The sequence below is a fragment of the Chelmon rostratus genome, chromosome 13, assembly GCF_017976325.1.
Source record: "Chelmon rostratus isolate fCheRos1 chromosome 13, fCheRos1.pri, whole genome shotgun sequence".
Lineage (NCBI taxonomy): Eukaryota > Metazoa > Chordata > Actinopteri > Chaetodontiformes > Chaetodontidae > Chelmon > Chelmon rostratus.
Window position 1 is genome coordinate 17943386 of NC_055670.1, and position 16857 is coordinate 17960242.

Here is a 16857-nt window from a genome sequence, read left to right on the forward strand (position 1 = left end):
CGGCGGTGCCACACCTGTTGCTGCTATGGCAAAGGCGTTAGTGGGAAAGAAGGAGGTCCCACTCTGTCTCTGTTTCCAGTGCTGGAGTCTGGCTGTGTCTCCTTCAATTACAGTTATCCTTAACTTATTTGCTGTATTTACTCATTTAGCAAAATTGGCTACACACAAAACTAAGTCTGCTAACTCAACTTGTGCCAATGACAATGGATGACAATGTGAAACACAACACAACTGTTGGATATACAGTTTTTTTTATATTTATTTTCTTTTTTGCTTGTTGTACTCTATTTAACAGTGCAGGAAGAAGTACTCAAAGCAAAAAGTAGCATAGTGTAGAAATTCTCTGTTAGAAATAAAACACTGTGCATTCAAAAGTTAACAAAAGCAAGAAAAACAAACAAACAAACAAGCAAACAAACAAAAATCAAAGTATTAGTAGAAGAAAATGTGTATTATATTAGAAGATTCTAATAATTGATGCATTAATGTGTACAACACTTTACTGTTGCAGCTGGTAAAGGTGGAGCTAATTCTAATTACTGGTGGGTAGTTTAATCAATGATAAATAAAATGTGATATATTATTATAGATTAAACTACCCATATTCACTATTTTATCCTAATATTTTATATCAATAAATTCAAATTGTAAAGCATCTAGTAACTAAAAGCAATTAAATAAATTTAGTGAAGGAAAAAAAGTACAATATAGTCTCTGAAAATGTTCAACATTGAAAGTATAGCAAGTAGCAAAAAACTGGAATTACACAAGTAAGTACAAGTAAATCAAATTGTACTTAAGGACAATACTTGAGTCAATATGCCTAGTTATTTTTCACCAATGCTTTTTTCAGCACTATTAACTGTAACACTTGTCCCAAATAAATTAGTGGCAATTTTTGTTAAGTACAGCACCAAGTTGAGTCTTACCTCCATGAGTTCAATTCAGCATTTGCAGATGGTCTCACAGCAGAGTCAGAGCTCCCCGAACACAGGCGACGTCAGTGTTTAATTCACAGGGAGAGCTGCACATCATCTCCAAGCGGTACAAAAACAGCCTCTCAGGGCAGTTCAGGCCATCTTATCTTCCTCTTCTTGGACACTGAGTAAGACACTAACAGCTTGTTACTTGCAGAGCCATAAAACTGAAGAGAAGTAATCAAAATCTGCATTAGTCAAAATCATGAGCAAAACTGTACTTACTATCACTATCATGACAGTGGAGCCCACAAACAATTAGCAAAACACAATTACATGAGTTTATAGCTAATAATGTAGGAAAAATAATCTTGCCTGAATTCCACAACATTTGAGTTCATCTAATGCATTTTCATCCAACCAAACAGAAGTCTGTACTAATTTTGTAGGCTTCCACCTACAACACAATACTACTACTTTATGTCTCGCTTGGTACAGTGTCTTGTGGCATGGTAGGATTTGATTATCATAATTGAAGAGGGTGTGAAACAAATTCTTGCCCTGTTCTGTCCTCTCCTCAGACACTGAGTTTAGTTTTCTAAAAAAAATAACAGCAAGAAAAGTGTAAATGTAGGTCTGTTTATGAGCTTAACTTGGCCATTATCCTTAAAATACAAGAAGTAATGTGTACATGTGTAAAAACAATGAGAAACTTGTTGAAGATGAAGTCAGTGCTTCCCAAGCTTTTTTGTCTTGTAATCTCTACATTTGTCTCCAGGTTATATTTCAGATGTCTCTGAGCTGTTAGCTGTTCCACCAAAGAGACGTTTTGCCTCTACACATCCCACGAGATTTCATGTTCAAGTTCAAATATTTTACAAAAAACACAAAGATTTGAGGCAAAGTCAGAAAACTGACATCAGAACTTTGTTTTTTATTCTCTTCCCTCTCCCATTAATCATCTCACAACCACTCAGACTCATGTGGTAATCCTTTGAGGAGGCCTGAGTTTGGAGCAACTGCACTAAACTAACTGCATATTAAATTAGTTAAAACTGGCTCCACCTCGAGCAGCTGCAACAATAAACTGCTGCTCGCGCACAGAATCATCTCTCAGTGACAGTGGACATAATGCTGCATTTGTAATGGAGTATGTTTATATTAATGTATTGGTACTTTTACTTAAGTCAAGTATCTGAATCCTTCTTCCACCACTGCTGTTGGAACAGCAGAGGTCTCTCTCCTCAGACTCTTAGACGTTGAGCTGCAGGAGAACAAAAATACTACAAGATACAGACACATTTACAGCTACCAGGGTTTGAAATGCACAGTGTAAGCTTGCGTACCATGTCCTGGGATAGGTACAACATACAAGATAAAACATGTTTTTTGCATAACATGTTAATAGCGAGTATAATTTCTGGCTCACATGGAGCAACGAGTCTCATCATGTAATCTATTACATTATATATATATATATATATATATATAATCATGAATAGGTAAACACACTGTGTCTCTATGTATCTTCCACTGTTTCATCCTTCCCCCCTCTTTCCTTTCCTTACCCTTCCTTTCACCCATGTTCGTGATCAGCTCTTGTTTGCCGTTTTAGTGTTTTCTATATAAAAGTGTCCAGCAGGTTTTGGCTCCGACTTTTACTGCCCGCAGTAAAGCAGGGGGAAAAAATGGAAAAAGGAACAAGGGTGGAGAATCCAGAGAAAGAGAGTCTAATATTGTTGCCTTCTTGGAGCTGAACGTGACATATCAAAGGATGACTGCTGCTGGCGTTAGCTTCTGGGGTCTTACATGTAGCATGTGCTCCTTTTCTCGTAAATCTAATGCTCATTCGCTAGACAAACGTCTCAGTGCTGTGAAGTTCAGCTCTGTCATCTTAAGAGCCACACTGTTGATGCCGTTGTTGTTCACGTTCTATTTTCAAGGCCATAAGCCTCACGAGTTTAAGAAAACCTAAAAGCAACCGAATGTGTGTGTTTGTCTGGAGGCTCAGTGATGCAGGAAGCAACAAAACGCTGCTTTGGTAACAACACAGGTGTTTGCTCCCAAGATCTGAGAGTCTCCTTCATGGCTTTGGTGTCGGCACACACAAAAAAGAAACAAGCAAACATCAAACATGGACGTCAAAATGATAATATGAACTTGGAAGCATCTTACATTAGGAGGGTTGCTGCTGCAGATCACGCTCACATAACAGAAGTCAGACTTTATAGACTGTGCTTTCAGCTGTACCACGGAGCAATAATGTGACTGTGATAGTCACAATTTGCATTTTAAAAGTCTTTGCAGACAAAGAGAAGGACCTACAGCCAACGAGGAGAAATTTAATACACATGGCAGGGTTTGAAGAAGGGCTACAAGTGATGTGACATATAGATAATTTGTAGTAAATGGCTTTAAATGCAGAAAAAAACGCAGTAAATAAAGGTTTGCAGCAAGCAAGCTTTTGATGGCAATTTGCACTTGCAAACATCATGTTGGTTGGAGTTAATGTAAAATCAGACATAATAAAATGAAGAATATTTTCTGTTTTAAAAAAACAAAACAGCTCCCATTCTTCCTGTACCCCTCCACCCACGCATGTACACAACACACACACACACACACACACACACACACACACACACACACGCACGCACACACACACACATACAGGGTAACCTCATGTCGTGACCTGAGCAGCAAGTATTCTCCCGTCCAAACACTCATAAACTTCTGGAAACAACACAACCTGGATTTACAAGACTGTAGAGGCAGTGCATGAGTGTGTGTGTATGAGTGTTTCTATGTGTGTGTGTGTGTGTGTGTGTGTGTGTGTGCGTGTGTGCATACGTGTGGGTAAACCCGTACAGGGTTGCAGCCAGGCCACAGAGACACATCAAGCCTGAGAGAGTGGTTTGATTGGCCACAATGTCGTGAGTGTCAAGGAGTAGGTAACACACACACAAAGGCACACATACACACACACGCACACACACACGCACACACACAGCACTCTTTAACCTTGCCTCAGAGCTTATAATGTTTGCAGCTGGATCACCCATCTTTGTAATATAGATTCACTTCACTTGCTGTTGATATTTATTTGTACATATCCAGTGGTACATTCACTGACAACACTTTTGCACATTCCTGTTCCTTCACTGGATTCCTGTGAGTTAGTTGTTGAATTGCTAATTAGTTTACGATGGACACGAAGATGAGCTTTATTGTAATTTTTGATGCTCTCTTCTTTTACGTAGCCTACCCTTGTTTTTAAATCTACATATCATTTCCAATGGATACAGCACGAAAACACATTTTATCACTGGTTCACTGGTGTACTCAACAGGTGAATCTTCCACAGTTAACCTGTGTAATGTGTGTAAAGTCTGACGTGATGTTGTTGGTATTTGTTGTTGGTACCCACAGTCATCTTTGCATTACCGATTGCACCAGTTGATCATTTTTTCATTCATTTATGTAGTCTGACGGCAAAAGAAGAAAAATTTAACTTTGTCTCAGAGACAACAAGGGAGGGGTCTAATTTTAACTATCTGGCATTGGAAGCACTGTATGTGTGTGTGTGTGTGTGTGTGTGTGTGTGTAGGCAGCGTATTTAAAGAACATTGAAAACACATGTCTGGAGCCTGATAAAAACATTTTAGGCGCAGGGTAATTTGGCACAATCTTTACACACACACAAGCGCACAAGCATTCTTCCTTGGATGGAGCAAGTTTGACCTTCTGGGAAACAACATGCACATGCATTAAATATCTGGACCAGAAACATTGAAGAACTTCAATATAAACTAGATTCATTTGCTGCTTTACTGATCTGAAGCACTTTGAAACTATAAGATGTACTTATTTATGGATTTTGAGGAACAACAACAACTAGATATAACACTAAATCAAAATCCCTTTAACAAAATTATACAACAATAATAATAATAATAATAATAATACAGTATATAATAAACACTTTGACAGATGTACAACGACAGATGTATGTACAATGCTGTGATTATGCATAAGAAGACTAAATCTGTGAGGTCAGGCAGCATGTGGAGGTAAAAAGGTAAAAGAGATGACATTTATTCACTTATTTAATTATTGTAGGTGGAGAACGCATCCTATTGCATCAATTGGAAAAAGTCCCAGACATAATTTTGGATGTGTTTTATTATTCATATTACGTTCATTAAATCAATAAAACTCTTCCATAATTTTTCCATGTCCTAGTTTTCACAGCCTGTCATTATTTTTTACAGCAGCAGCATCGAGGATAATCACATGGTGTGATCTGCCGTCACTCAAAATGAATCACCACAGAGTTTGAAGCGATGGAAATTTACCTTCACGGTAGATAACACCCTGCGAAGGTGAGTTATTGATTTGTCATTGTTTTGCCACGTTTACACCGCAATGCAAGAGTATTCTTTTTTTTTTTTTTTAGATGTGCCCAATCTGCAGAGAGTATTCGAAAAAAGGCTTTCGGGTGTGAAAAACACCGGCTTAGTGTGGACATGACAGAAAAAGAGAGTCATAAAAAGAGACAGCGGTGACCATCTGGCTCAGGTCAAACTCCCACAGAGAGTGATGATCACAGTAGTGTGTGTGTGTGTCCCCTGCAGTGAAAGGTGATGACCACAGCTGTGCGTTTGACCTCAAAACTGCAGGAAACCTCCACCCCCCCCTCAAAATCCTCTTCCTTCCCCATGTTCCCCTTTTTCCTTCCTCTGCTCCGGTTCTTTATATTTCTCTTCCTCCTCTCCTCTGTTTCGTTTCTTCCGATCAATCCATCAAGTCTCAATCAAAAACACACCCTCAGAAGACACAGAGTTTCCTGAATATAAGCCATGTAAGCAAAGAAAACGCTCTGTGTAAAGCTTGGCGGGGCAGCCATTGTGGCTTCAGCTCCTCCATTACTTTGCATCAATTAGCACATCACCTCCAAGACTGGTGTGTGTGTGTGTGTGTGTGTGTGTGTGTGTGTGTGTGTGTGTGTGTTGTGGGGGAGGGGAAGTAAGGGACTATTGTGTGGAGTCAAGAAAATCTGTTAAACACAGGGCTCGATTCTCCTTAAGGGACTTTCTATCACAGTAAACTGACGGCTCCAGTCTAAGTGACATATTTTATGGACATTTCATATGATATTCAAAGCATAACAGTAACAGTACAGAACATAAACTGTGTAATTAAACCAAATAGTGAACACAATAACTGCTGGACGTTTGTGTAAAATGAGTCATTTGGATTAATTTACAGCTGATTACGTCCTGTGAGAATTGGATCAGTTTTCCTGATATTTACTCATTTATATTTATATTATTATACTTTATAGGCTCTTCTCCCTGAAACTTGGCCATTGCTCTATTAGCTCTTTGGTTGTTTTAACTGTGTGCTTTTCTAATGCAGGACGAGGCTGTTTAGCAGAGAGTGAAAGCTCTGTGATTGTAGCTTGTGTTGAGGACTTCCCTGTGCTCTTATCCTGTGAGTTTCTTTTAACTTTACATCTTTAATAATAATCTAAACTTTAAAAATAACAATTTCACTAAGTTTTCTTTAGAGAAAATAATGAAATGCTGAGATACAGCCCTACTGTATATTTAAAAAAAAAGTTTCTTACACCCTTTAAAAAAAAGAAATCCTCCTGTGAAGCTTTATGGTTGCTAATATCCTAAACTGCTAGCGTATTCTGTGTTGGTTTTTGTATTGTCTGCTTTAACTGTCACTCATGCGACAGAAAAACACTCTTTGCATTAGCAATTACACAACAGGCACCAATCATGACTTTCTATTAGTTTACAGCTCTTTGCATAAAATAGACTAACCCCCTCTTCCAAGTATCACTGAGGCTAATGTTAAGCAGTGGTGGAATGTAACTAAGTACATTTAGCTTGGTACTGTGTATTTGGTACTGTATTTCAGATTTCTTTTTACTTCGCAGCAATCATACAAAAAGCTAATTAAATTATGCTTTGTAGTTAATTAAACTATCCAACATATATTCCAGCTGACTGAATCGTCAACTAGTTTGATAATCATTTAAATCTTCTTAAAAATTATCATAAACCAAACAATCAATCAATTAATCAAGAAAATCATCAGTAGAGTCATCCATAAAGAGAAAGAAAATGACAATGAAAATGAAAAAAAGGGTCCTACTTTAATAGATCATAACTTGAGATGTAAGATGTGAGAGTTCAGCTCTGTTATTCTAACTATAGTTTACATTCCACAACGAGCAGACAGAGCTGACACCATGGATGAACTATACGATATTATCAACAGTTTGGAGAGCGCCCACGCTGAGGCAGCTTTCAGTTTCAACAGGGCCGACATGAAAAGGGTTCTGCCAAAATATTACCAGCATGTTCACGTACCCACTAGAGGTGAATGCAGATTGGACTGCTGCTGTACAAACTTCCCCCGCACCGCCTTCTGGGAAAGCAGATCATATCTTCATTCTCCTGCTCCAAACATACAAACAAAGACTCAGACAGGACAAACCTGTTCTACATAACTGTCCAGAGTTGAGTGACCAGACAGTTCAACTCTCCAGGACTGTGTGAGACCACAGACGGACAGGAACTCATCACAAAGCACACTGACGACACTATGCCAAAATAAATGCCTGGTCAACCTCTAGTCAAAGACCACGCATTAATGGTAAAGTTCATTTTAATCTAGTGGAGTGTGATCCACTGCCGACAGATCTGGTGACATGGACCTGGGACTGGACACCTCCCTCTGCAGCTGGGAGCTTGACCTGAGGATTGGCAACAACTCCTCCTCACTGACCCCAAGTACTGGTGTCCGCCCAAACTGCCTGCTACCTGCTTCATCTCAACTACGTCAAAATACGCTGCTCAACCATCCTAGGCCTCATCAATGATGGTGATGAGTCAGCAAACAGGCAAGAAGTCAAAGTCCCAGTGAGTTGGTGTTATGACAACAACCTCTACCTCAACATCAACAAGACCAAAAAGATAATACTGGACAACAGGAAGCTGCAGGAGGCGACCACGTCCCTGCTGTTTCAAGTTCTTTGGTGTGCACATTTCTCGTTGACCTCTCCTGGACTGCCCACACTGAAACGGTGGTTTGACCTGCCCGCTTGTTAGGAGACTGAAGAAGTTTGGCGTGGACTGTTCTCATAAACTTTTACAGACGCGCCACTGAGAGCATTCTCACTGGGTGCATCTCTGGTATGGCAACTCTGTGTCCACAACCGCAGGATTCTCCAGAGAGTGGTAACAACACCAGAGCAGGCCACTGGCATTGAACTCCCTGCAATTCAGGACAATTACCGCACATGTCGTCTGTGCTGAAGGCTCAAATGAACATCACGGTCTCTTGCAACCCAGTGCACAAACTGTTTACCCTGCTGGCATCCGGCAGACCGTATCAGAGCGTGAACCTGCAGGCTGGAGGACAGTTTTCTACCCTCAGGTCTTAAAGGACCCACAACATTTAAGACCTGAACTGAACTCACTTAATACTAACTGACATTGAACACTTTTATACTGCTGCTGCCCATTCACCCTGAACATACCATGCAAATTAATGTTAATATAACATGTTCTACTGATGTCATATACAATCACTGCTCTGTGGAATATTTTAGAATATTATTGTTCTATTCAGCATAAGTGTATGCATGTTTCTATTTTACAGTTAGTGCTTTTCTATACTTTTAAACAATTAATCTCTTAAGTTTATATTTTTAGCCTTGCTAGCAGCACAGATCCAGGGAACACATGAACAACTATCACAGTCACAGATGAACTGCCATAACATTTTACGCAGACATTCATGGTGCACAGAGGATGAATCCTCACAACTTTGACCCGTACATTTATGCAAAACCCTCAGGAATCACTCTGGTGATCATCCAGCACCATCATCAGATCAAAATTAAAAGTTGTCAACAAATTTTCATTTGTTTCATTGACAAAATACCTGCAAAAGTTATGACATTCCCACAAACCTCAACTACACTTTGTGTTCATATCGTAGCTAATTAGAAAATGTTAGGTAGCTGAATGGTAATACTAATAAATGATAATATGCTAAACTATGATGATGAATATGATATATAGTAAACATGATATCTGCTTAGCGTCAGCATGTTAACATTGTCATTTTGAGCATGTTACCACGTTGACATTAGCATTTAGCTCAAAAGCACAGCCTCACATTTTGATATATTTCCTTCAATACGGTTGTGTTTATTGCCTGGTAGCAATATTAGTGTATCACAAATACATCAGTACTGTCACGTATGTTGGTTGATAAATAGCAAGAAATTGCAGAACAGACAGCACTTTGTGTTGCATTTTAAATGGATGAAAAGTGAGTGCTATATAAATAAAGTTTGATTGATTGAGATGTTGGAAGTGAAACGCAACGTAAATGAATCCTAGCTCATTTGAAGCTTGAAATCAGCTCTTGAACCCCATTGTCATTGTCTCACTTCAAACACAACGTTCTGGAGAACAGAGCCCAAACAATGAAGAACGCCGTCACTGCCTCAATACTTTCTGACTGCACTGCATGTGAATGTTCCCAGCCAGTTTGCAGTAACAGTGAGGTGATCTCAGAAAGCTGAGCAGCCCACTGATGTGTGTCAGGAGCATAAATACAACGAGACTGACCTACACCCGCTCAATGCTAACTTTGGCCGCAGTTTTATTAATGCTCTTCCATCCAGCGTTTTGTAATTTACTGCATGGATTTTCCTGGCCACACGCTCTCGTACGGCGTTTTTGTGCAAGTAGATGAGATGTCAGTCAGTGAGCTTCCTGCACCCTGCCTCTGGACCGAACACGCACTCGTTTGGTTCAAATAAATCGTTCTTTCATCACTGTGTGTGTGTGTGTGTGTGTGTGTGTGTGTGTGTGCGAGAGAGAGACTACTCCAGTACTGTAGGCTCTCTGTGTTGCATGGACAGACACAAACCAGCTGCCTGCATTCCTCTCTCTCTCTCTCTCTCTCTCTCTCTCTCTGTCTCTCTCGCTCTCTATGCTGACTTCTTAAGGTCAATCTCCCCCTCCCCCATCATGTCCCACACAAACTTCTATAATGCTAGTGCTATCTCTCTCTCTCTCTCTCTCTCTCTCTCTCTCTCTCTCTCTCTCTCTACATATATATGTATGCATATATACACACATACACGCACACACATATATATCTACCAAACCAAACCAAACCAAACCAAATCTCTCTCTCTCTCTCTCTCTCTCTCTCTCTCTCACACACACACACACTCGCACATACACAGAAAACAGGCAGGAATGGAATTTGTCTTCTTTGTATGTTGCACCTTCAACAGATGGCTTTTTGAAGCTGCCCTGTTCAACACCAGTCACTCATCCTAATGTGTTGCCATGCATCCTGAGTCTGAGGTAACCGACATCCCATAATCCTCCTCAGCCAATCAAACGCCTTTTCCCGCTAATGTTTCAGTGCGCTAGCTTCAGCTGTCTGGTCTATTTCTGCTTTGCTCCATTGTTGTTGCCATGACTACCTGCTCTGCGAGTGCTAGTCTCACCTTGACAACAAACCTCTTTCTATTATTCTTGAGGTTTTTGTTGAGGAATGATGAAACATTTATTTTGGGATTAAACCTTCAATAACCTAACTTAACCTTAACCATCACCTTTTAAGATGATATGGTTTACATGTTAGCAAGGAGTTGCCCTTTTTACACATTCAGGGACAAGGACATTAGCATTTATTTGGAGTTGCATTTGCGTCCACTGTTATATTGTTATCTATTCACTATTTTGTTCTCTATCAGTTCCCATGGGACATATTTGCTCTTTAGCTGCTAAATCCACTGTGTTCACCAGCTACTTTCTGACTTGGTCTGTCTGCTGTTTGGTGCAGGGCAGGTAGCATACAGTGTCTTCATCAGAAAGCAGCAGTCTGCTGCGGCTGGAAATGGCGCCACGAGAGCGGCGAGTGAACCAAAACAGTGAAGCTGCAGCTAAACAACGAGCTGAAAGTACAGCTCTATACAGCTCCGTCAAGCTGAGAGGAGCTGCAGAGTCGGATGCAAATTCTCTGTGTTCATCACCGCGAGCAATACCTTTTATGTACAAGCAGTCATGTGAACCACTGTTAATATAAAAATATTTACTACAGCCGCTTTAATCTCATATAACCAGACTTAAAGGTCAAAGTAGGCTTTTAAAATGTCCATCCTCACACACTTGTATTTGGTGAGACAGTGTGCAGCAGACAATTCTAATAAAACAGTAAATAGCTGAAGAGTAACTGTATACGTCTTTGTGGTTTTCATGGTGACACAGGGAGGACGAGGTCCAACAAACTCCTTAAGATGTTTGCTGACTTTTCAGTGAAGTATGTGCACCGCCCCTGCATACTTTTCATATGAATCTACACTTGTTAATACACAAGAAAAACACAGCTTCACCAGAAATTAACCCAGGCGTGATGATTATTATGGTGAACACTTTGATGAACCCCTTAATCTCGAAGACACCCACTCACAGAAGGATTTTCATGGTATTGTGTTGATTTTCAACACATAAGTCTGAAAACATTGACGGTATGCTTTGGGAAATGATCAATAGTCGTGTAAAATCTATGTCATCAATGGATGGATTGCTAAATGATAATAGAGTTTAATTATTGACTCATGAAAATATGCCCAGGCCACATTGGGTTTACTTGAAACCACAAAATCCAGTACAAACCACATCCAAAATGTAGTCTCCACATTTTGTAAAATGCAAATACAACTACAAAATGGAAAAAAAAAGATTACAAATTCAAGCAACTTATACAATAATCACACAACTTCTATTCACACATACACATGAATTAAAACATGGACATAAACTGGCATAGTGCATCAAACTTTGAAGCTCACCCCTCAAAAACACTTAATTCTGGTTAGACCAACTTGGCCAGCCAACATGTCCTGTAAGACGTCCTCAAATTTGAAAACCTCCTCAGACCAAACAAAAAGGCTTGTGTTTTTCCACCTCTGCTCCACATCTAAATAGTTGTTCAGTATTGGGTTTCACATGGGAGCTCAATACCTTGCATGGCGGTCATGCTTCTGGCGGTCCTTAAACTGAGCAAGCACAGTCCAAACCATCAAAATCTTTTTTTGTTTTGTTTATTTCACCTTGGTCTACTGTAAATCTACTTGTTGTTTGTGTAAAACCTTCTTTTTTTTTCCTCTCCAGCAGATGTCCAGCTGCAGCAGACCGCAGTCCAAACAGTGACTGACTGTCTGGAAACCTGCTGGACTGCCCACATCTGCTTGACCACTGCAGACACTATCTACATAAATACACACACAAACAAACAGCCACAGTTAAACACGATGAAGTGCGTCCATTTGACCTGGTGTGGCCACTAACTGCTGCGTTTTACACCACAGGGAGAAACGAGGAGTACGTGTGTGTGCGTGTGTGTGTGCGTGTCTGAGTAACAGAGATCAAAGTAATTACAAGCTCATTTAAATCACCATCATCTTGCCTCCATTATGAACTGTGAATTTGAACTAAGTGTATGTGTCTACTACTCGTGCCTGCGTGGGTATAATGGTGGGCTGTCTGGTTCAAGAGGTTTAACCATTAGACTCCAACAATGACAGTCTCCTGTTATCATCAATTATCCTCCAAATCAGTGGCCACCAATCAGTGGCCTGTAGTCTTCAGCCAACAAAATCAATGTTATTTGCATAGATAAATAGTTATGTAGTGTTCATAAAGGTACTGTAGCTATGGCAATATAAATTCAGTCTGTGTAAAACCCAAATTTACTTTGACATCTTTTTCACTGTTTTAACCATTCCCTACAATTTCTGTGTGATGATTTTTGTTGATGTTTGTTTTACATGTGTACTTAGACGGGAGATGATATCAGCAGAATTGTACTGCGATGTAATTTGATTTTACTGTTATTTTTAATGTCTGAATTTATGTATTTATTTTCTTTTTCGTTGGCTCAAACATTTCTTCAGGATGAATAAAATGTTTTTTTTAATCTTGTCTCATCTCATCTTAATTAAAAACTGTCAAAATTAATGATTTTTTTAAAAATACATACATACAGAGTTTGGTCTTACATATTCAATTGAATTTGGCATTTGGTTACCATGTTGTGATATATATACAGGGAGAGATTTGGGGAAACATCATCATTATTATGATGGTGATGGTATCATATTGTATCACCCATTTGTGAGAATCAAACAGATGTTTCCTATTTATCTTTTGCTATTTTGTGAAGAAAGAAAGAAGGAAAGGATCATATTGGAGGAGACTTGTCATGACTGTAGTTGTACATTAAGGAACAACAGCAGGAAGGCCTGGTTAGGTCCTGTGAACACATTTGGTATGCACAAAAAACGCAGTAATATGCTTTGGCCTGAATCGTGTTCCATATAAAATATTCAGAATACAGAATGTGCAGCAATGCAGCAAAACACATTTCTCAAGCAATGCTATGAAGGACTGATATGAATTTTGTAATTCTCTCTTGGGTCACTGTTCATTCATTAGAGCAGCCCCAGAAAACCCACCCACCCATTTATTTATTAACCTTTGCTTCTGTCCATCCGCAGTGTCTAACATCACTGGTCATGTAGGCTGTGACACTCAGATGGTGATTTGTCCAACACTCTCGTGGGAAATCAGTGTACTAACAACATCAATAGTTTTAAAACATGAGGTCCTTAATTATTACACAGCTGTCCATCAGCTGAGCAAACTGAGGCTCAACCCAACCCGTGAAACCAATCCTCTAATCAGAAGCCAGAAAATGTCTGCTTTTCAGCTAAAAGTAATACAGTGACACTGTGCATATAGCACATTTCATTCACAAAAGGCAATTCAAATTTCTTAAAATAACATAGAAAAGACCTTTCATAATAAATGAATAAGGCTAAAAATACAAAGTAAAAAAATATCAACTATTTTTAGGATAAAAGATCAAAAGAAGAGAAAAAAAGAAGGGAATTCAGTGAACGTGTAAGTGTAAGGTGTGCCCTTCAGATTCGGTCAAAGTCAGCAGAGAACATAAAAGTTTTAACCTGGTTGTAAAGGTAGTTAAAGCAGCTATAATCTGTATTTTTCTAATTGCAATGTATCAAATGACAACGTGAAAACAATGTGACATCATTAAAGGTGTCGCTGGTGACGAACCTACAGAGAATTATCACTTGAATGTGCAGCTCCCCTCAGCTTGACGGAGCATTATAGGGAGTTTCAGCTCATTGTTTTGCTCTCAGGATGCAAATTTAGCGTTCTGGTTCAGTTTCAAAGCTCTCGTTGTATTGTTTTTGGCCACAGTAGGCAGCCGTTTCCTGCAAAAACGAAAAAGTTCCAAAAACTCATCTAGCACTACCTGCTCAGCACCAAGCAGCGCACGGTTAGGGTTAGCAACTAGCTGGTGAACGTTGTGAGAGCCTTTAGAAAGCTGAAGAGCCAGACATTTCTCCTTTAGGAGCTGGTAGAGACCAAAAGCAGAGCTAATTTGTCAGGTGTCCAGAAAGACAGCTCCAGATGAATGATAATGTTGCTGCCTAACTGTTGGATGTGTAATTAAGTAGTTAAGTTCCCAATATGAGTTTCCCTAAGTGGCTAAAAAAAATCAATGAGCTATTGTAGATTTAAAGTAGCTGCAAGTCTGGTCAGACAGCCAAATATGTCTTTGTCTCTAGCCCTTTTAGGGACTCCGAAGAAAAACAGTGATATTTTAAACACTATGACAAGTTTATGCTGGTGCAAAGAAAATTGGTGATCTGTTCAGTTTTCTTTTTCTCTGTGTTATTGCTACCGTAGCAGCAACATGCTGAATGAGCTGAAGCTGAGTTTTTAAAGGAAAATGCAATTATCCAGAGTGCTAGAAAAAGCATGGACGAGACCTGCCTGGATAAGAATGATGTGATTCCTGCTATTTTCATAGTGAGCAGACTTAATGCCTTGGCTACTAAAAGTTAGATCTGATTCCACGATTGACACATTTTCTGTCTGTGTTGATAGCTAAAGGTTGCAGTTTCTTATTTGTTCAATGTATCTTTACGGGACTTTAGTTGCCTGGTGACATAGCTAACTGTTGGTGACTGCAAAACCATGCGATTCTATTAATTTACATAATTTGACCTAATGGAAGCATGTTAAGAGGCCAAAGAGCCTTTGGGAACTGAGTGTGTAATGCTCCTTAAGTTAGTTGCTGAACGAGACAAAGTAGTCCCTGTCCTGAAGGATTGTTTAAGGGCAGCCTACTTTCTCAGCCTCTTTACTAGTGTTATGGTCAACTATCTACTACTACTAGCAAAGACTCTTTAGGGCAAGGAAGAACAGTTTGCCTGAATGACTTTTTAGATGCGTATCACTCTGCTGTGGGTCAGAAATCCAGATCAGCCTGCTGCCCTGTTTCAATCTAACTTGTTTTATTTTTATAGGCCAGTTTACAACTGAAAACGTCTACCTCTCACTTTTCCTTTTGGTTCAGCTTCTCTTCCTGCTGTCTCTCTCTCTCTCTCTCTCTGTGTGTCTTTCTCTGTCCTTCTCTTTCTCCCCCTGCCCTCTTCGACCTTCTCTCTTCTTCCTGTCCCTTCCCCCAACCCAACCTACCCCCACCCTCTTTTATCCCACTCAGGGTGAAAACACACCAAATGCAAGCAAGGCCACCAGGAACCTCCTACACCTCCAACACTTGGTCGCCTGTGGGCAGATCGATCATGCTGTCACTCCAAATTACTGCTGCTTTGCCTGTTGCTGTTTATTCCCACAATGATGCAGATCAGCTGCATCTGATTGTTTGCAATGAAACCCTTTAGGCAGTAAACAGCAACAGGCACTTGCAGTGCTAAGGTTGAGTAGTTAAGATGCTGGAATCTGTTTGGTTTATTTTTCATGGTTTGCTCACTGTGTTGTTTACATGTCCTACACACAGTGAAGGACTGTGTAGACTAGAGATTCTGTGAGGAGATGTCGAGAGCTCAACTTTGCAGCTGCTAAAAGGTTACAACTGCACTGAGTTCAGCACAACTTTCTGCAACTTTCAGAGAAGATCACATGTACTACAGGGTGTGTTTGCTTATGTAGAAGATGAACCATGATAAACAGGAATATAAAACAGAGAAATGGTTCTAATACTACACACGTTTTGTCCAGCTATTAGAAACACATGGTATGTAAAGACAGGCAATCGAACTTTACTGTGATTGCATGCCTGATAATCAGATGGAATTGCCTTTTCATTTCACCTAATTAAAATTAACTATTTATATTGCTGAAACATGAAATGTGGGCAGCAATTCAGAAAAACTGTAACACAGTTCATGCACTTTCTTCATAACTTCCATTGTTTTCTATAAGAATCTAAAGGCTTTGTGCTGTTCTCTTCTCTGCAGAGTAACATGGTACATTCCTCTTTGATTGCATTTAGCACAAGCAGATTTTTACTTATAGCCATTTTAACACTGTGCTTTAGGCTGTGTTTAAAAATATTAACATTCTTTCTATGGCAGTACTGTTTGCTTTGTTTTTAAATAAATCTATGGACACGAAACATTTAGTAAAGGTAAGGAAGAGAAAGAAATATACAAAGAATAATAACAAAAAGAATTTGACATTTGACAAATGGGATTTATATTGTTTCCCTTTTTATCATAAATGCCAAAAATGAATACCTTTTATGTGGCATCTACGAAATTTAAGTGCTCTTTTATCAGAATTTTTTCTTTTATGTAAAATCTCCGGCGTAATGTAATTACTGTAACACATTTTCCTTCCATGGGGAGTAAAAGCCAATCAAGATCGAATCCTGTAGGAAAACAAATGCGAGGATTGGCTGAGACGCGGCATCGGTTTCAAGGCACCCTGCGTTCTGTCTGGGGGTCTTGTGAATGGAGGGGGCGCCTGGAAACCGGTGGAATCTGCACGGA